At 43.6% G+C, this 21,077-nt stretch overlaps 17 non-coding genes across 17 annotated transcripts; all 17 read left to right on the top strand.

The window, feature by feature from the left end:
* The first annotated feature begins 1,078 nt into the window (after positions 1 to 1,078).
* Positions 1,079 to 1,150, top strand: Trnad-guc. Its single transcript has one exon. It is a non-coding gene; the product is annotated as a tRNA-Asp (tRNA).
* A 945-nt stretch (positions 1,151 to 2,095) lies between these two features.
* Trnad-guc lies at positions 2,096 to 2,167 on the top strand. The gene has a single exon. It is a non-coding gene; the product is annotated as a tRNA-Asp (tRNA).
* A 945-nt stretch (positions 2,168 to 3,112) lies between these two features.
* On the top strand, positions 3,113 to 3,184 carry Trnad-guc. The gene has a single exon. It is a non-coding gene; the product is annotated as a tRNA-Asp (tRNA).
* A 1,748-nt stretch (positions 3,185 to 4,932) lies between these two features.
* Positions 4,933 to 5,004, top strand: Trnad-guc. Its single transcript has one exon. It is a non-coding gene; the product is annotated as a tRNA-Asp (tRNA).
* Positions 5,005 to 5,950: 946 nt separating this feature from the next.
* Positions 5,951 to 6,022, top strand: Trnad-guc. The gene has a single exon. It is a non-coding gene; the product is annotated as a tRNA-Asp (tRNA).
* A 945-nt stretch (positions 6,023 to 6,967) lies between these two features.
* Positions 6,968 to 7,039, top strand: Trnad-guc. The gene has a single exon. It is a non-coding gene; the product is annotated as a tRNA-Asp (tRNA).
* Positions 7,040 to 7,985: 946 nt separating this feature from the next.
* On the top strand, positions 7,986 to 8,057 carry Trnad-guc. Its single transcript has one exon. It is a non-coding gene; the product is annotated as a tRNA-Asp (tRNA).
* A 945-nt stretch (positions 8,058 to 9,002) lies between these two features.
* Trnad-guc lies at positions 9,003 to 9,074 on the top strand. The gene has a single exon. It is a non-coding gene; the product is annotated as a tRNA-Asp (tRNA).
* A 945-nt stretch (positions 9,075 to 10,019) lies between these two features.
* Positions 10,020 to 10,091, top strand: Trnad-guc. Its single transcript has one exon. It is a non-coding gene; the product is annotated as a tRNA-Asp (tRNA).
* A 946-nt stretch (positions 10,092 to 11,037) lies between these two features.
* Trnad-guc lies at positions 11,038 to 11,109 on the top strand. Its single transcript has one exon. It is a non-coding gene; the product is annotated as a tRNA-Asp (tRNA).
* Positions 11,110 to 12,054: 945 nt separating this feature from the next.
* Trnad-guc lies at positions 12,055 to 12,126 on the top strand. Its single transcript has one exon. It is a non-coding gene; the product is annotated as a tRNA-Asp (tRNA).
* A 945-nt stretch (positions 12,127 to 13,071) lies between these two features.
* Trnad-guc lies at positions 13,072 to 13,143 on the top strand. Its single transcript has one exon. It is a non-coding gene; the product is annotated as a tRNA-Asp (tRNA).
* Positions 13,144 to 14,089: 946 nt separating this feature from the next.
* Trnad-guc lies at positions 14,090 to 14,161 on the top strand. The gene has a single exon. It is a non-coding gene; the product is annotated as a tRNA-Asp (tRNA).
* A 945-nt stretch (positions 14,162 to 15,106) lies between these two features.
* Positions 15,107 to 15,178, top strand: Trnad-guc. The gene has a single exon. It is a non-coding gene; the product is annotated as a tRNA-Asp (tRNA).
* Positions 15,179 to 16,123: 945 nt separating this feature from the next.
* On the top strand, positions 16,124 to 16,195 carry Trnad-guc. Its single transcript has one exon. It is a non-coding gene; the product is annotated as a tRNA-Asp (tRNA).
* Positions 16,196 to 17,140: 945 nt separating this feature from the next.
* On the top strand, positions 17,141 to 17,212 carry Trnad-guc. The gene has a single exon. It is a non-coding gene; the product is annotated as a tRNA-Asp (tRNA).
* Positions 17,213 to 18,157: 945 nt separating this feature from the next.
* Positions 18,158 to 18,229, top strand: Trnad-guc. The gene has a single exon. It is a non-coding gene; the product is annotated as a tRNA-Asp (tRNA).
* The last annotated feature ends 2,848 nt before the right edge of the window (positions 18,230 to 21,077 follow it).

The raw sequence follows: 21,077 nt of genomic DNA, 5'->3' as shown, positions 1-21,077 counted from the left end.
GTCATGGAGCTGCTCTCGGCATATGTTCCTCACTGTAGGGTCTCTACAAGTGAGGAGCTGAGCAGCCCTGGCGATGGTCCAGAATCCCCGCCTGTCACGCGGGAGACCGGGGTTCAATTCCCCGCCGGGGAGAAGCTCAGCTTTGGTGTTTCAAGTATATGCTTCTTTTTAAACAGCAACCGATAAACAACAACAACAACCTTAAAAAAAAAACAGAATCTTGCTCTGGTTACTTTTTCCTTCGCTCTCCTTCGTGTAGAACAAGTCTACAACATTGAGCACTAGTTTCGTAAACGTTGACACTTGAACCACGTTCTTCTCGACCACGAGAATACACATTCGATTTTGACTCAAAGAATCCGACATCACACGCCATCTGATGTTTATCTCTTGAACAGAGTAGTGCAGATGACTGGCATTGCGCCTAACCACACACCATCTGCTGTTCGTCTCTTCAACTACATAGCCAAATTGAGTTCAAGTTATGTCTTTTGTCGAACTAGGAACCTGCTAATGGGGACATCACTTTCAACCCGGATGTATAGCTTTTGATCTCTAAAAGCGTCCTCGGTAGTATATTGGGTTGACCTCATTATACTTACATTCCGTGAAAACGCGGAATGACCACACATAAAAAAATTCCAATCAAAGTACATAAGCAACATGAAAACTAATACTTGAAGAATTTACGGAGATAGGGAAAAAGCACGGAAAATATGCGGGAAGAAATTGCATATTAACAATAAAATACATAAAACGTCGGAAAAATCCATAACAAGAATACAGTTAGGAGAATGTTGTGAACAATTTGTGCATCATGTTGACCTTAAGTACCAACCAAGTGTTTCCTAACCACCTCCATCTATTCGTGGATCGCTGCCAACCGGTTCCCTCCTGAATGTAGACCAGCTAGGGTGGGTTACTCCTAAAAGAGACCGGATGTAGTCATTTAGAGGGTACGAAGAATCTAGATCTCCAAGCACCAGTGGCAGCCTTCGCCCTAGGTGTTGTTACTTGAGGACTTTCGGTCTGTATGCTACTTCGAGCATGTCGCAGAGATTGTAGAGGAGAAAACGTGTCCTCGGTAGTATAGTGGTCAGTATCCCCGCCTGTCACGCGGGAGACCGGGGTTCAATTCCCCGCCGGGGAGAAGCTCAGCTTTGGTGTTTCAAGTATATGCTTCTTTTTAAACAGCAACCGATAAACAACAACAACAACCTTAAAAAAAAACAGAATCTTGCTCTGGTTACTTTTTCCTTCGCTCTCCTTCGTGTAGAACAAGTCTACAACATTGAGCACTAGTTTCGTAAACGTTGACACTTGAACCACGTTCTTCTCGACCACGAGAATACACATTCGATTTTGACTCAAAGAATCCGACATCACACGCCATCTGATGTTTATCTCTTGAACAGAGTAGTGCAGATGACTGGCATTGCGCCTAACCACACACCATCTGCTGTTCGTCTCTTCAACTACATAGCCAAATTGAGTTCAAGTTATGTCTTTTGTCGAACTAGGAACCTGCTAATGGGGACATCACTTTCAACCCGGATGTATAGCTTTTGATCTCTAAAAGCGTCCTCGGTAGTATATTGGGTTGACCTCATTATACTTACATTCCGTGAAAACGCGGAATGACCACACATAAAAAAATTCCAATCAAAGTACATAAGCAACATGAAAACTAATACTTGAAGAATTTACGGAGATAGGGAAAAAGCACGGAAAATATGCGGGAAGAAATTGCATATTAACAATAAAATACATAAAACGTCGGAAAAATCCATAACAAGAATACAGTTAGGAGAATGTTGTGAACAATTTGTGCATCATGTTGACCTTAAGTACCAACCAAGTGTTTCCTAACCACCTCCATCTATTCGTGGATCGCTGCCAACCGGTTCCCTCCTGAATGTAGACCAGCTAGGGTGGTCTACTCCTAAAAGAGACCGGATGTAGTCATTTAGAGGGTACGAAGAATCTAGATCTCCAAGCACCAGTGGCAGCCTTCGCCCTAGGTGTTGTTACTTGAGGACTTTCGGTCTGTATGCTACTTCGAGCATGTCGCAGAGATTGTAGAGGAGAAAACGTGTCCTCGGTAGTATAGTGGTCAGTATCCCCGCCTGTCATGCGGGAGACCGGGGTTCAATTCCCCGCCGGGGAGAAGCTCAGCTTTGGTGTTTCAAGTATATGCTTCTTTTTAAACAGCAGCCGATAAACAACAACAACAACCTTAAAAAAAAACAGAATCTTGCTCTGGTTACTTTTTCCTTCGCTCTCCTTCGTGTAGAACAAGTCTACAACATTGAGCACTAGTTTCGTAAACGTTGACACTTGAACCACGTTCTTCTCGACCACGAGAATACACATTCGATTTTGACTCAAAGAATCCGACATCACACGCCATCTGATGTTTATCTCTTGAACAGAGTAGTGCAGATGACTGGCATTGCGCCTAACCACACACCATCTGCTGTTCGTCTCTTCAACTACATAGCCAAATTGAGTTCAAGTTATGTCTTTTGTCGAACTAGGAACCTGCTAATGGGGACATCACTTTCAACCCGGATGTATAGCTTTTGATCTCTAAAAGCGTCCTCGGTAGTATATTGGGTTGACCTCATTATACTTACATTCCGTGAAAACGCGGAATGACCACACATAAAAAAATTCCAATCAAAGTACATAAGCAACATGAAAACTAATACTTGAAGAATTTACGGAGATAGGGAAAAAGCACGGAAAATATGCGGGAAGAAATTGCATATTAACAATAAAATACATAAAACGTCGGAAAAATCCATAACAAGAATACAGTTAGGAGAATGTTGTGAACAATTTGTGCATCATGTTGACCTTAAGTACCAACCAAGTGTTTCCTAACCACCTCCATCTATTCGTGGATCGCTGCCAACCGGTTCCCTCCTGAATGTAGACCAGCTAGGGTGGTCTACTCCTAAAAGAGACCGGATGTAGTCATTTAGAGGGTACGAAGAATCTAGATCTCCAAGCACCAGTGGCAGCCTTCGCCCTAGGTGTTGTTACTTGAGGACTTTCGGTCTGTATGCTACTTCGAGCATGTCGCAGAGATTGTAGAGGAGAAAACGTGTCCTCGGTAGTATAGTGGTCAGTATCCCCGCCTGTCACGCGGGAGACCGGGGTTCAATTCCCCGCCGGGGAGAAGCTCAGCTTTGGTGTTTCAAGTATATGCTTCTTTTTAAACAGCAACCGATAAACAACAACAACAACCTTAAAAAAAAACAGAATCTTGCTCTGGTTACTTTTTCCTTCGCTCTCCTTCGTGTAGAACAAGTCTACAACATTGAGCACTAGTTTCGTAAACGTTGACACTTGAACCACGTTCTTCTCGACCACGAGAATACACATTCGATTTTGACTCAAAGAATCCGACATCACACGCCATCTGATGTTTATCTCTTGAACAGAGTAGTGCAGATGACTGGCATTGCGCCTAACCACACACCATCTGCTGTTCGTCTCTTCAACTACATAGCCAAATTGAGTTCAAGTTATGTCTTTTGTCGAACTAGGAACCTGCTAATGGGGACATCACTTTCAACCCGGATGTATAGCTTTTGATCTCTAAAAGCGTCCTCGGTAGTATATTGGGTTGACCTCATTATACTTACATTCCGTGAAAACGCGGAATGACCACACATAAAAAAATTCCAATCAAAGTACATAAGCAACATGAAAACTAATACTTGAAGAATTTACGGAGATAGGGAAAAAGCACGGAAAATATGCGGGAAGAAATTGCATATTAACAATAAAATACATAAAACGTCGGAAAAATCCATAACAAGAATACAGTTAGGAGAATGTTGTGAACAATTTGTGCATCATGTTGACCTTAAGTACCAACCAAGTGTTTCCTAACCACCTCCATCTATTCGTGGATCGCTGCCAACCGGTTCCCTCCTGAATGTAGACCAGCTAGGGGTTCAATTCCCCGCCGGGGAGAAGCTCAGCTTTGGTGTTTCAAGTATATGCTTCTTTTTAAACAGCAACCGATAAACAACAACAACAACCTTAAAAAAAAACAGAATCTTGCTCTGGTTACTTTTTCCTTCGCTCTCCTTCGTGTAGAACAAGTCTACAACATTGAGCACTAGTTTCGTAAACGTTGACACTTGAACCACGTTCTTCTCGACCACGAGAATACACATTCGATTTTGACTCAAAGAATCCGACATCACACGCCATCTGATGTTTATCTCTTGAACAGAGTAGTGCAGATGACTGGCATTGCGCCTAACCACACACCATCTGCTGTTCGTCTCTTCAACTACATAGCCAAATTGAGTTCAAGTTATGTCTTTTGTCGAACTAGGAACCTGCTAATGGGGACATCACTTTCAACCCGGATGTATAGCTTTTGATCTCTAAAAGCGTCCTCGGTAGTATATTGGGTTGACCTCATTATACTTACATTCCGTGAAAACGCGGAATGACCACACATAAAAAAATTCCAATCAAAGTACATAAGCAACATGAAAACTAATACTTGAAGAATTTACGGAGATAGGGAAAAAGCACGGAAAATATGCGGGAAGAAATTGCATATTAACAATAAAATACATAAAACGTCGGAAAAATCCATAACAAGAATACAGTTAGGAGAATGTTGTGAACAATTTGTGCATCATGTTGACCTTAAGTACCAACCAAGTGTTTCCTAACCACCTCCATCTATTCGTGGATCGCTGCCAACCGGTTCCCTCCTGAATGTAGACCAGCTAGGGTGGTCTACTCCTAAAAGAGACCGGATGTAGTCATTTAGAGGGTACGAAGAATCTAGATCTCCAAGCACCAGTGGCAGCCTTCGCCCTAGGTGTTGTTACTTGAGGACTTTCGGTCTGTATGCTACTTCGAGCATGTCTCAGAGATTGTAGAGGAGAAAACGTGTCCTCGGTAGTATAGTGGTCAGTATCCCCGCCTGTCACGCGGGAGACCGGGGTTCAATTCCCCGCCGGGGAGAAGCTCAGCTTTGGTGTTTCAAGTATATGCTTCTTTTTAAACAGCAACCGATAAACAACAACAACAACCTTAAAAAAAAACAGAATCTTGCTCTGGTTACTTTTTCCTTCGCTCTCCTTCGTGTAGAACAAGTCTACAACATTGAGCACTAGTTTCGTAAACGTTGACACTTGAACCACGTTCTTCTCGACCACGAGAATACACATTCGATTTTGACTCAAAGAATCCGACATCACACGCCATCTGATGTTTATCTCTTGAACAGAGTAGTGCAGATGACTGGCATTGCGCCTAACCACACACCATCTGCTGTTCGTCTCTTCAACTACATAGCCAAATTGAGTTCAAGTTATGTCTTTTGTCGAACTAGGAACCTGCTAATGGGGACATCACTTTCAACCCGGATGTATAGCTTTTGATCTCTAAAAGCGTCCTCGGTAGTATATTTGGGTTGACCTCATTATACTTACATTCCGTGAAAACGCGGAATGACCACACATAAAAAAATTCCAATCAAAGTACATAAGCAACATGAAAACTAATACTTGAAGAATTTACGGAGATAGGGAAAAAGCACGGAAAATATGCGGGAAGAAATTGCATATTAACAATAAAATACATAAAACGTCGGAAAAATCCATAACAAGAATACAGTTAGGAGAATGTTGTGAACAATTTGTGCATCATGTTGACCTTAAGTACCAACCAAGTGTTTCCTAACCACCTCCATCTATTCGTGGATCGCTGCCAACCGGTTCCCTCCTGAATGTAGACCAGCTAGGGTGGTCTACTCCTAAAAGAGACCGGATGTAGTCATTTAGAGGGTACGAAGAATCTAGATCTCCAAGCACCAGTGGCAGCCTTCGCCCTAGGTGTTGTTACTTGAGGACTTTCGGTCTGTATGCTACTTCGAGCATGTCGGAGAGATTGTAGAGGAGAAAACGTGTCCTCGGTAGTATAGTGGTCAGTATCCCCGCCTGTCACGCGGGAGACCGGGGTTCAATTCCCCGCCGGGGAGAAGCTCAGCTTTGGTGTTTCAAGTATATGCTTCTTTTTAAACAGCAACCGATAAACAACAACAACAACCTTAAAAAAAAACAGAATCTTGCTCTGGTTACTTTTTCCTTCGCTCTCCTTCGTGTAGAACAAGTCTACAACATTGAGCACTAGTTTCGTAAACGTTGACACTTGAACCACGTTCTTCTCGACCACGAGAATACACATTCGATTTTGACTCAAAGAATCCGACATCACACGCCATCTGATGTTTATCTCTTGAACAGAGTAGTGCAGATGACTGGCATTGCGCCTAACCACACACCATCTGCTGTTCGTCTCTTCAACTACATAGCCAAATTGAGTTCAAGTTATGTCTTTTGTCGAACTAGGAACCTGCTAATGGGGACATCACTTTCAACCCGGATGTATAGCTTTTGATCTCTAAAAGCGTCCTCGGTAGTATATTGGGTTGACCTCATTATACTTACATTCCGTGAAAACGCGGAATGACCACACATAAAAAAATTCCAATCAAAGTACATAAGCAACATGAAAACTAATACTTGAAGAATTTACGGAGATAGGGAAAAAGCACGGAAAATATGCGGGAAGAAATTGCATATTAACAATAAAATACATAAAACGTCGGAAAAATCCATAACAAGAATACAGTTAGGAGAATGTTGTGAACAATTTGTGCATCATGTTGACCTTAAGTACCAACCAAGTGTTTCCTAACCACCTCCATCTATTCGTGGATCGCTGCCAACCGGTTCCCTCCTGAATGTAGACCAGCTAGGGTGGTCTACTCCTAAAAGAGACCGGATGTAGTCATTTAGAGGGTACGAAGAATCTAGATCTCCAAGCACCAGTGGCAGCCTTCGCCCTAGGTGTTGTTACTTGAGGACTTTCGGTCTGTATGCTACTTCGAGCATGTCGGAGAGATTGTAGAGGAGAAAACGTGTCCTCGGTAGTATAGTGGTCAGTATCCCCGCCTGTCACGCGGGAGACCGGGGTTCAATTCCCCGCCGGGGAGAAGCTCAGCTTTGGTGTTTCAAGTATATGCTTCTTTTTAAACAGCAACCGATAAACAACAACAACAACCTTAAAAAAAAAACAGAATCTTGCTCTGGTTACTTTTTCCTTCGCTCTCCTTCGTGTAGAACAAGTCTACAACATTGAGCACTAGTTTCGTAAACGTTGACACTTGAACCACGTTCTTCTCGACCACGAGAATACACATTCGATTTTGACTCAAAGAATCCGACATCACACGCCATCTGATGTTTATCTCTTGAACAGAGTAGTGCAGATGACTGGCATTGCGCCTAACCACACACCATCTGCTGTTCGTCTCTTCAACTACATAGCCAAATTGAGTTCAAGTTATGTCTTTTGTCGAACTAGGAACCTGCTAATGGGGACATCACTTTCAACCCGGATGTATAGCTTTTGATCTCTAAAAGCGTCCTCGGTAGTATATTGGGTTGACCTCATTATACTTACATTCCGTGAAAACGCGGAATGACCACACATAAAAAAATTCCAATCAAAGTACATAAGCAACATGAAAACTAATACTTGAAGAATTTACGGAGATAGGGAAAAAGCACGGAAAATATGCGGGAAGAAATTGCATATTAACAATAAAATACATAAAACGTCGGAAAAATCCATAACAAGAATACAGTTAGGAGAATGTTGTGAACAATTTGTGCATCATGTTGACCTTAAGTACCAACCAAGTGTTTCCTAACCACCTCCATCTATTCGTGGATCGCTGCCAACCGGTTCCCTCCTGAATGTAGACCAGCTAGGGTGGTCTACTCCTAAAAGAGACCGGATGTAGTCATTTAGAGGGTACGAAGAATCTAGATCTCCAAGCACCAGTGGCAGCCTTCGCCCTAGGTGTTGTTACTTGAGGACTTTCGGTCTGTATGCTACTTCGAGCATGTCGCAGAGATTGTAGAGGAGAAAACGTGTCCTCGGTAGTATAGTGGTCAGTATCCCCGCCTGTCACGCGGGAGACCGGGGTTCAATTCCCCGCCGGGGAGAAGCTCAGCTTTGGTGTTTCAAGTATATGCTTCTTTTTAAACAGCAACCGATAAACAACAACAACAACCTTAAAAAAAAACAGAATCTTGCTCTGGTTACTTTTTCCTTCGCTCTCCTTCGTGTAGAACAAGTCTACAACATTGAGCACTAGTTTCGTAAACGTTGACACTTGAACCACGTTCTTCTCGACCACGAGAATACACATTCGATTTTGACTCAAAGAATCCGACATCACACGCCATCTGATGTTTATCTCTTGAACAGAGTAGTGCAGATGACTGGCATTGCGCCTAACCACACACCATCTGCTGTTCGTCTCTTCAACTACATAGCCAAATTGAGTTCAAGTTATGTCTTTTGTCGAACTAGGAACCTGCTAATGGGGACATCACTTTCAACCCGGATGTATAGCTTTTGATCTCTAAAAGCGTCCTCGGTAGTATATTGGGTTGACCTCATTATACTTACATTCCGTGAAAACGCGGAATGACCACACATAAAAAAATTCCAATCAAAGTACATAAGCAACATGAAAACTAATACTTGAAGAATTTACGGAGATAGGGAAAAAGCACGGAAAATATGCGGGAAGAAATTGCATATTAACAATAAAATACATAAAACGTCGGAAAAATCCATAACAAGAATACAGTTAGGAGAATGTTGTGAACAATTTGTGCATCATGTTGACCTTAAGTACCAACCAAGTGTTTCCTAACCACCTCCATCTATTCGTGGATCGCTGCCAACCGGTTCCCTCCTGAATGTAGACCAGCTAGGGTGGTCTACTCCTAAAAGAGACCGGATGTAGTCATTTAGAGGGTACGAAGAATCTAGATCTCCAAGCACCAGTGGCAGCCTTCGCCCTAGGTGTTGTTACTTGAGGACTTTCGGTCTGTATGCTACTTCGAGCATGTCGGAGAGATTGTAGAGGAGAAAACGTGTCCTCGGTAGTATAGTGGTCAGTATCCCCGCCTGTCACGCGGGAGACCGGGGTTCAATTCCCCGCCGGGGAGAAGCTCAGCTTTGGTGTTTCAAGTATATGCTTCTTTTTAAACAGCAACCGATAAACAACAACAACAACCTTAAAAAAAAACAGAATCTTGCTCTGGTTACTTTTTCCTTCGCTCTCCTTCGTGTAGAACAAGTCTACAACATTGAGCACTAGTTTCGTAAACGTTGACACTTGAACCACGTTCTTCTCGACCACGAGAATACACATTCGATTTTGACTCAAAGAATCCGACATCACACGCCATCTGATGTTTATCTCTTGAACAGAGTAGTGCAGATGACTGGCATTGCGCCTAACCACACACCATCTGCTGTTCGTCTCTTCAACTACATAGCCAAATTGAGTTCAAGTTATGTCTTTTGTCGAACTAGGAACCTGCTAATGGGGACATCACTTTCAACCCGGATGTATAGCTTTTGATCTCTAAAAGCGTCCTCGGTAGTATATTGGGTTGACCTCATTATACTTACATTCCGTGAAAACGCGGAATGACCACACATAAAAAAATTCCAATCAAAGTACATAAGCAACATGAAAACTAATACTTGAAGAATTTACGGAGATAGGGAAAAAGCACGGAAAATATGCGGGAAGAAATTGCATATTAACAATAAAATACATAAAACGTCGGAAAAATCCATAACAAGAATACAGTTAGGAGAATGTTGTGAACAATTTGTGCATCATGTTGACCTTAAGTACCAACCAAGTGTTTCCTAACCACCTCCATCTATTCGTGGATCGCTGCCAACCGGTTCCCTCCTGAATGTAGACCAGCTAGGGTGGTCTACTCCTAAAAGAGACCGGATGTAGTCATTTAGAGGGTACGAAGAATCTAGATCTCCAAGCACCAGTGGCAGCCTTCGCCCTAGGTGTTGTTACTTGAGGACTTTCGGTCTGTATGCTACTTCGAGCATGTCGCAGAGATTGTAGAGGAGAAAACGTGTCCTCGGTAGTATAGTGGTCAGTATCCCCGCCTGTCACGCGGGAGACCGGGGTTCAATTCCCCGCCGGGGAGAAGCTCAGCTTTGGTGTTTCAAGTATATGCTTCTTTTTAAACAGCAACCGATAAACAACAACAACAACCTTAAAAAAAAACAGAATCTTGCTCTGGTTACTTTTTCCTTCGCTCTCCTTCGTGTAGAACAAGTCTACAACATTGAGCACTAGTTTCGTAAACGTTGACACTTGAACCACGTTCTTCTCGACCACGAGAATACACATTCGATTTTGACTCATAAGAATCCGACATCACACGCCATCTGATGTTTATCTCTTGAACAGAGTAGTGCAGATGACTGGCATTGCGCCTAACCACACACCATCTGCTGTTCGTCTCTTCAACTACATAGCCAAATTGAGTTCAAGTTATGTCTTTTGTCGAACTAGGAACCTGCTAATGGGGACATCACTTTCAACCCGGATGTATAGCTTTTGATCTCTAAAAGCGTCCTCGGTAGTATATTGGGTTGACCTCATTATACTTACATTCCGTGAAAACGCGGAATGACCACACATAAAAAAATTCCAATCAAAGTACATAAGCAACATGAAAACTAATACTTGAAGAATTTACGGAGATAGGGAAAAAGCACGGAAAATATGCGGGAAGAAATTGCATATTAACAATAAAATACATAAAACGTCGGAAAAATCCATAACAAGAATACAGTTAGGAGAATGTTGTGAACAATTTGTGCATCATGTTGACCTTAAGTACCAACCAAGTGTTTCCTAACCACCTCCATCTATTCGTGGATCGCTGCCAACCGGTTCCCTCCTGAATGTAGACCAGCTAGGGTGGTCTACTCCTAAAAGAGACCGGATGTAGTCATTTAGAGGGTACGAAGAATCTAGATCTCCAAGCACCAGTGGCAGCCTTCGCCCTAGGTGTTGTTACTTGAGGACTTTCGGTCTGTATGCTACTTCGAGCATGTCGCAGAGATTGTAGAGGAGAAAACGTGTCCTCGGTAGTATAGTGGTCAGTATCCCCGCCTGTCACGCGGGAGACCGGGGTTCAATTCCCCGCCGGGGAGAAGCTCAGCTTTGGTGTTTCAAGTATATGCTTCTTTTTAAACAGCAACCGATAAACAACAACAACAACCTTAAAAAAAAACAGAATCTTGCTCTGGTTACTTTTTCCTTCGCTCTCCTTCGTGTAGAACAAGTCTACAACATTGAGCACTAGTTTCGTAAACGTTGACACTTGAACCACGTTCTTCTCGACCACGAGAATACACATTCGATTTTGACTCAAAGAATCCGACATCACACGCCATCTGATGTTTATCTCTTGAACAGAGTAGTGCAGATGACTGGCATTGCGCCTAACCACACACCATCTGCTGTTCGTCTCTTCAACTACATAGCCAAATTGAGTTCAAGTTATGTCTTTTGTCGAACTAGGAACCTGCTAATGGGGACATCACTTTCAACCCGGATGTATAGCTTTTGATCTCTAAAAGCGTCCTCGGTAGTATATTGGGTTGACCTCATTATACTTACATTCCGTGAAAACGCGGAATGACCACACATAAAAAAATTCCAATCAAAGTACATAAGCAACATGAAAACTAATACTTGAAGAATTTACGGAGATAGGGAAAAAGCACGGAAAATATGCGGGAAGAAATTGCATATTAACAATAAAATACATAAAACGTCGGAAAAATCCATAACAAGAATACAGTTAGGAGAATGTTGTGAACAATTTGTGCATCATGTTGACCTTAAGTACCAACCAAGTGTTTCCTAACCACCTCCATCTATTCGTGGATCGCTGCCAACCGGTTCCCTCCTGAATGTAGACCAGCTAGGGTGGTCTACTCCTAAAAGAGACCGGATGTAGTCATTTAGAGGGTACGAAGAATCTAGATCTCCAAGCACCAGTGGCAGCCTTCGCCCTAGGTGTTGTTACTTGAGGACTTTCGGTCTGTATGCTACTTCGAGCATGTCGCAGAGATTGTAGAGGAGAAAACGTGTCCTCGGTAGTATAGTGGTCAGTATCCCCGCCTGTCACGCGGGAGACCGGGGTTCAATTCCCCGCCGGGGAGAAGCTCAGCTTTGGTGTTTCAAGTATATGCTTCTTTTTAAACAGCAACCGATAAACAACAACAACAACCTTAAAAAAAAACAGAATCTTGCTCTGGTTACTTTTTCCTTCGCTCTCCTTCGTGTAGAACAAGTCTACAACATTGAGCACTAGTTTCGTAAACGTTGACACTTGAACCACGTTCTTCTCGACCACGAGAATACACATTCGATTTTGACTCAAAGAATCCGACATCACACGCCATCTGATGTTTATCTCTTGAACAGAGTAGTGCAGATGACTGGCATTGCGCCTAACCACACACCATCTGCTGTTCGTCTCTTCAACTACATAGCCAAATTGAGTTCAAGTTATGTCTTTTGTCGAACTAGGAACCTGCTAATGGGGACATCACTTTCAACCCGGATGTATAGCTTTTGATCTCTAAAAGCGTCCTCGGTAGTATATTGGGTTGACCTCATTATACTTACATTCCGTGAAAACGCGGAATGACCACACATTAAAAAATTCCAATCAAAGTACATAAGCAACATGAAAACTAATACTTGAAGAATTTACGGAGATAGGGAAAAAGCACGGAAAATATGCGGGAAGAAATTGCATATTAACAATAAAATACATAAAACGTCGGAAAAATCCATAACAAGAATACAGTTAGGAGAATGTTGTGAACAATTTGTGCATCATGTTGACCTTAAGTACCAACCAAGTGTTTCCTAACCACCTCCATCTATTCGTGGATCGCTGCCAACCGGTTCCCTCCTGAATGTAGACCAGCTAGGGTGGTCTACTCCTAAAAGAGACCGGATGTAGTCATTTAGAGGGTACGAAGAATCTAGATCTCCAAGCACCAGTGGCAGCCTTCGCCCTAGGTGTTGTTACTTGAGGACTTTCGGTCTGTATGCTACTTCGAGCATGTCGCAGAGATTGTAGAGGAGAAAACGTGTCCTCGGTAGTATAGTGGTCAGTATCCCCGCCTGTCACGCGGGAGACCGGGGTTCAATTCCCCGCCGGGGAGAAGCTCAGCTTTGGTGTTTCAAGTATATGCTTCTTTTTAAACAGCAACCGATAAACAACAACAACAACCTTAAAAAAAAAACAGAATCTTGCTCTGGTTACTTTTTCCTTCGCTCTCCTTCGTGTAGAACAAGTCTACAACATTGAGCACTAGTTTCGTAAACGTTGACACTTGAACCACGTTCTTCTCGACCACGAGAATACACATTCGATTTTGACTCAAAGAATCCGACATCACACGCCATCTGATGTTTATCTCTTGAACAGAGTAGTGCAGATGACTGGCATTGCGCCTAACCACACACCATCTGCTGTTCGTCTCTTCAACTACATAGCCAAATTGAGTTCAAGTTATGTCTTTTGTCGAACTAGGAACCTGCTAATGGGGACATCACTTTCAACCCGGATGTATAGCTTTTGATCTCTAAAAGCGTCCTCGGTAGTATATTGGGTTGACCTCATTATACTTACATTCCGTGAAAACGCGGAATGACCACACATAAAAAAATTCCAATCAAAGTACATAAGCAACATGAAAACTAATACTTGAAGAATTTACGGAGATAGGGAAAAAGCACGGAAAATATGCGGGAAGAAATTGCATATTAACAATAAAATACATAAAACGTCGGAAAAATCCATAACAAGAATACAGTTAGGAGAATGTTGTGAACAATTTGTGCATCATGTTGACCTTAAGTACCAACCAAGTGTTTCCTAACCACCTCCATCTATTCGTGGATCGCTGCCAACCGGTTCCCTCCTGAATGTAGACCAGCTAGGGTGGTCTACTCCTAAAAGAGACCGGATGTAGTCATTTAGAGGGTACGAAGAATCTAGATCTCCAAGCACCAGTGGCAGCCTTCGCCCTAGGTGTTGTTACTTGAGGACTTTCGGTCTGTATGCTACTTCGAGCATGTCGGAGAGATTGTAGAGGAGAAAACGTGTCCTCGGTAGTATAGTGGTCAGTATCCCCGCCTGTCACGCGGGAGACCGGGGTTCAATTCCCCGCCGGGGAGAAGCTCAGCTTTGGTGTTTCAAGTATATGCTTCTTTTTAAACAGCAACCGATAAACAACAACAACAACCTTAAAAAAAAACAGAATCTTGCTCTGGTTACTTTTTCCTTCGCTCTCCTTCGTGTAGAACAAGTCTACAACATTGAGCACTAGTTTCGTAAACGTTGACACTTGAACCACGTTCTTCTCGACCACGAGAATACACATTCGATTTTGACTCATAGAATCCGACATCACACGCCATCTGATGTTTATCTCTTGAACAGAGTAGTGCAGATGACTGGCATTGCGCCTAACCACACACCATCTGCTGTTCGTCTCTTCAACTACATAGCCAAATTGAGTTCAAGTTATGTCTTTTGTCGAACTAGGAACCTGCTAATGGGGACATCACTTTCAACCCGGATGTATAGCTTTTGATCTCTAAAAGCGTCCTCGGTAGTATATTGGGTTGACCTCATTATACTTACATTCCGTGAAAACGCGGAATGACCACACAATAAAAAATTCCAATCAAAGTACATAAGCAACATGAAAACTAATACTTGAAGAATTTACGGAGATAGGGAAAAAGCACGGAAAATATGCGGGAAGAAATTGCATATTAACAATAAAATACATAAAACGTCGGAAAAATCCATAACAAGAATACAGTTAGGAGAATGTTGTGAACAATTTGTGCATCATGTTGACCTTAAGTACCAACCAAGTGTTTCCTAACCACCTCCATCTATTCGTGGATCGCTGCCAACCGGTTCCCTCCTGAATGTAGACCAGCTAGGGTGGTCTACTCCTAAAAGAGACCGGATGTAGTCATTTAGAGGGTACGAAGAATCTAGATCTCCAAGCACCAGTGGCAGCCTTCGCCCTAGGTGTTGTTACTTGAGGACTTTCGGTCTGTATGCTACTTCGAGCATGTCGGAGAGATTGTAGAGGAGAAAACGTGTCCTCGGTAGTATAGTGGTCAGTATCCCCGCCTGTCACGCGGGAGACCGGGGTTCAATTCCCCGCCGGGGAGAAGCTCAGCTTTGGTGTTTCAAGTATATGCTTCTTTTTAAACAGCAACCGATAAACAACAACAACAACCTTAAAAAAAAACAGAATCTTGCTCTGGTTACTTTTTCCTTCGCTCTCCTTCGTGTAGAACAAGTCTACAACATTGAGCACTAGTTTCGTAAACGTTGACACTTGAACCACGTTCTTCTCGACCACGAGAATACACATTCGATTTTGACTCATAGAATCCGACATCACACGCCATCTGATGTTTATCTCTTGAACAGAGTAGTGCAGATGACTGGCATTGCGCCTAACCACACACCATCTGCTGTTCGTCTCTTCAACTACATAGCCAAATTGAGTTCAAGTTATGTCTTTTGTCGAACTAGGAACCTGCTAATGGGGACATCACTTTCAACCCGGATGTATAGCTTTTGATCTCTAAAAGCGTCCTCGGTAGTATATTGGGTTGACCTCATTATACTTACATTCCGTGAAAACGCGGAATGACCACACATAAAAAAATTCCAATCAAAGTACATAAGCAACATGAAAACTAATACTTGAAGAATTTACGGAGATAGGGAAAAAGCACGGAAAATATGCGGGAAGAAATTGCATATTAACAATAAAATACATAAAACGTCGGAAAAATCCATAACAAGAATACAGTTAGGAGAATGTTGTGAACAATTTGTGCATCATGTTGACCTTAAGTACCAACCAAGTGTTTCCTAACCACCTCCATCTATTCGTGGATCGCTGCCAACCGGTTCCCTCCTGAATGTAGACCAGCTAGGGTGGTCTACTCCTAAAAGAGACCGGATGTAGTCATTTAGAGGGTACGAAGAATCTAGATCTCCAAGCACCAGTGGCAGCCTTCGCCCTAGGTGTTGTTACTTGAGGACTTTCGGTCTGTATGCTACTTCGAGCATGTCGGAGAGATTGTAGAGGAGAAAACGTGTCCTCGGTAGTATAGTGGTCAGTATCCCCGCCTGTCACGCGGGAGACCGGGGTTCAATTCCCCGCCGGGGAGAAGCTCAGCTTTGGTGTTTCAAGTATATGCTTCTTTTTAAACAGCAACCGATAAACAACAACAACAACCTTAAAAAAAAACAGAATCTTGCTCTGGTTACTTTTTCCTTCGCTCTCCTTCGTGTAGAACAAGTCTACAACATTGAGCACTAGTTTCGTAAACGTTGACACTTGAACCACGTTCTTCTCGACCACGAGAATACACATTCGATTTTGACTCATAGAATCCGACATCACACGCCATCTGATGTTTATCTCTTGAACAGAGTAGTGCAGATGACTGGCATTGCGCCTAACCACACACCATCTGCTGTTCGTCTCTTCAACTACATAGCCAAATTGAGTTCAAGTTATGTCTTTTGTCGAACTAGGAACCTGCTAATGGGGACATCACTTTCAACCCGGATGTATAGCTTTTGATCTCTAAAAGCGTCCTCGGTAGTATATTGGGTTGACCTCATTATACTTACATTCCGTGAAAACGCGGAATGACCACACATAAAAAAATTCCAATCAAAGTACATAAGCAACATGAAAACTAATACTTGAAGAATTTACGGAGATAGGGAAAAAGCACGGAAAATATGCGGGAAGAAATTGCATATTAACAATAAAATACATAAAACGTCGGAAAAATCCATAACAAGAATACAGTTAGGAGAATGTTGTGAACAATTTGTGCATCATGTTGACCTTAAGTACCAACCAAGTGTTTCCTAACCACCTCCATCTATTCGTGGATCGCTGCCAACCGGTTCCCTCCTGAATGTAGACCAGCTAGGGTGGTCTACTCCTAAAAGAGACCGGATGTAGTCATTTAGAGGGTACGAAGAATCTAGATCTCCAAGCACCAGTGGCAGCCTTCGCCCTAGGTGTTGTTACTTGAGGACTTTCGGTCTGTATGCTACTTCGAGCATGTCGGAGAGATTGTAGAGGAGAAAACGTGTCCTCGGTAGTATAGTGGTCAGTATCCCCGCCTGTCACGCGGGAGACCGGGGTTCAATTCCCCGCCGGGGAGAAGCTCAGCTTTGGTGTTTCAAGTATATGCTTCTTTTTAAACAGCAACCGATAAACAACAACAACAACCTTAAAAAAAAACAGAATCTTGCTCTGGTTACTTTTTCCTTCGCTCTCCTTCGTGTAGAACAAGTCTACAACATTGAGCACTAGTTTCGTAAACGTTGACACTTGAACCACGTTCTTCTCGACCACGAGAATACACATTCGATTTTGACTCATAGAATCCGACATCACACGCCATCTGATGTTTATCTCTTGAACAGAGTAGTGCAGATGACTGGCATTGCGCCTAACCACACACCATCTGCTGTTCGTCTCTTCAACTACATAGCCAAATTGAGTTCAAGTTATGTCTTTTGTCGAACTAGGAACCTGCTAATGGGGACATCACTTTCAACCCGGATGTATAGCTTTTGATCTCTAAAAGCGTCCTCGGTAGTATATTGGGTTGACCTCATTATACTTACATTCCGTGAAAACGCGGAATGACCACACATAAAAAAATTCCAATCAAAGTACATAAGCAACATGAAAACTAATACTTGAAGAATTTACGGAGATAGGGAAAAAGCACGGAAAATATGCGGGAAGAAATTGCATATTAACAATAAAATACATAAAACGTCGGAAAAATCCATAACAAGAATACAGTTAGGAGAATGTTGTGAACAATTTGTGCATCATGTTGACCTTAAGTACCAACCAAGTGTTTCCTAACCACCTCCATCTATTCGTGGATCGCTGCCAACCGGTTCCCTCCTGAATGTAGACCAGCTAGGGTGGTCTACTCCTAAAAGAGACCGGATGTAGTCATTTAGAGGGTACGAAGAATCTAGATCTCCAAGCACCAGTGGCAGCCTTCGCCCTAGGTGTTGTTACTTGAGGACTTTCGGTCTGTATGCTACTTCGAGCATGTCGGAGAGATTGTAGAGGAGAAAACGTGTCCTCGGTAGTATAGTGGTCAGTATCCCCGCCTGTCACGCGGGAGACCGGGGTTCAATTCCCCGCCGGGGAGAAGCTCAGCTTTGGTGTTTCAAGTATATGCTTCTTTTTAAACAGCAACCGATAAACAACAACAACAACCTTAAAAAAAAACAGAATCTTGCTCTGGTTACTTTTTCCTTCGCTCTCCTTCGTGTAGAACAAGTCTACAACATTGAGCACTAGTTTCGTAAACGTTGACACTTGAACCACGTTCTTCTCGACCACGAGAATACACATTCGATTTTGACTCATAGAATCCGACATCACACGCCATCTGATGTTTATCTCTTGAACAGAGTAGTGCAGATGACTGGCATTGCGCCTAACCACACACCATCTGCTGTTCGTCTCTTCAACTACATAGCCAAATTGAGTTCAAGTTATGTCTTTTGTCGAACTAGGAACCTGCTAATGGGGACATCACTTTCAACCCGGATGTATAGCTTTTGATCTCTAAAAGCGTCCTCGGTAGTATATTGGGTTGACCTCATTATACTTACATTCCGTGAAAACGCGGAATGACCACACATAAAAAAATTCCAATCAAAGTACATAAGCAACATGAAAACTAATACTTGAAGAATTTACGGAGATAGGGAAAAAGCACGGAAAATATGCGGGAAGAAATTGCATATTAACAATAAAATACATAAAACGTCGGAAAAATCCATAACAAGAATACAGTTAGGAGAATGTTGTGAACAATTTGTGCATCATGTTGACCTTAAGTACCAACCAAGTGTTTCCTAACCACCTCCATCTATTCGTGGATCGCTGCCAACCGGTTCCCTCCTGAATGTAGACCAGCTAGGGTGGTCTACTCCTAAAAGAGACCGGATGTAGTCATTTAGAGGGTACGAAGAATCTAGATCTCCAAGCACCAGTGGCAGCCTTCGCCCTAGGTGTTGTTACTTGAGGACTTTCGGTCTGTATGCTACTTCGAGCATGTCGGAGAGATTGTAGAGGAGAAAACGTGTCCTCGGTAGTATAGTGGTTAGTTTATGGAGGGGTTTCCGGAAGGGGAATAAACATGTATGGGGTTGGTGCATTTAAAAATATTCCTAAAATTACATAAATAAAATAAATGGGGTAGAGTCTACTAATCTACTGGGTATAGAGTTACTACGGGAAGAGGGGGGTTATCCTCAGCTTCGGGGTTTGGTGGACCATGATGGAAATGGGCACACACCATATCCATTGATCCCTGGATCGCTGCCAATCGGGCCTTGAATCGGAAGGCACCCCAGGATCTTCCGTTGATTCCAAGAATCGAACGGATTTCGTCGTTCCTGGGGTACCATGATCCAAGAGACCCGACAACCAGGGGGAGAATCCTCCCATGCGAAGAATATTTATCATATTTCCGCTGGTAGGCATTCTCCATACTCCCTGGTTGGTCATAGCAGACCACGACGTCGACCATCACCCGGGAACCGGATAGTTGAAATTCAACATCTGGTCTTAACCTTTGCCCGGGGATGGCATTGTTGATCGTGACGTCGTGTCCCTGCTTGACTAGCAGCGACTCCAAGAGATCTTGGATGGTGTTGTGCCTCTTGGTGGCGAGCTGGAGACCTTCTTCACAGTGGTTAAGCACATGAAACCCGGTCTCGTTTTCCTTTCCGCATCGGCGGCAACTCGTGTCTTGCTCCTGTGAGCAAAACCACGAGTGCCCCCGAAGAGGAAGGATGTCGAGCCGGGCCCTGTGAAGATATCTCCAGTCTCGGAAGGAGAGGGGCGTACGGCAGGATACCAGGCGAGCCATGTCTTTCGACTTGTCTTCCAGGGAGAGGCCAGTGGCAACTACTCCCTGGTGGCTCTTGTCGGAAATTAGGTCCCTGGTATAGCGCTGCCGAGCTACTTTCCGAAGTCCGCGGACTGCCTTGACTGGGCTTACGGAGACGTCATCGGCGACAATTCTTAGATTTTCGTCGCCGGATACATCAATCCGCACTCCCAGTCGTTTGGCAGCTTGGCGGGCAAGAGTCCAAAGATTGGACCCTGCCTCCGCGTACCTCAGTCTGTAGAGCCCCCCATCCACGGATCCCGAAAGATATTCCCCAACTGGCAACACTCCTGGATGCTCGTTTCTGAACCCTCGCCGGATGGTGTCATGGAGCTGCTCTCGGCATATGTTCCTCACTGTAGGGTCTCTACAAGTGAGGAGCTGAGCAGCCCTGGCGATGGTCCAGATATCGGCATCATCAGTGAGGCGGCATGTTCCTAGGCCCCCAACCCGCCGGTCCGCGTAGAAAAACGGGACCGTTGCGTGATTGGGAAGGTTGCAAATAAGGCCTAGAAACTTCCTACACTCAGTGTCCAGTTGGGTAAGGCAGTCTTTCAAGACCCGACCCGAAGCGAGGTGATGGGAAAGGGAGGGAAGAAGGTGGCTACGGAAGATTTCAAGTTTTTGCCATGGTGCGAGGTGGGAGGCGGCAATCTTGTCGAGGTTAGGGATAAGGTCAGTTGGTGGTCGGAACCGCAATTTTCCTCCGATCGGTGTACCAAGATATGTTTCTTGGTCGTCTGGACCCAAGCACCGAATTAATTGATCACCAATTCGGCACTGGGCGTCAGACGGCTTGCCTTTGTCGAAGACCAGGCAAGCACACTTCCCGGCATTAAATTGCAGCCCCAAGGTGTTTGCGGTGAGGGTAAAAACGTTTAAAATGTTTTGGAGCTCGGAGGGAGAATTTGTAACCACGGCAATGTCGTCAGCATATGCCGTGGTTTTCACGAGCGAGCCAAATAATAAAAATCCGGGGTTAATATTGGACTTTCCGGCCCTGACGAGGGGCTCGGAAGCCAGGTTAAAAATAGGGGAACTAAGAGCGTCACCCTGGCGAACACCTGCTGTCGGGAAAATGCGGATGGATTCT

The sequence above is a fragment of the Daphnia magna genome, linkage group LG5 (assembly GCF_020631705.1).
Source record: "Daphnia magna isolate NIES linkage group LG5, ASM2063170v1.1, whole genome shotgun sequence".
NCBI classification, from domain to species: Eukaryota; Metazoa; Arthropoda; class Branchiopoda; order Diplostraca; family Daphniidae; genus Daphnia; species Daphnia magna.
This window is presented reverse-complemented; position numbering and strand designations above follow the sequence as displayed.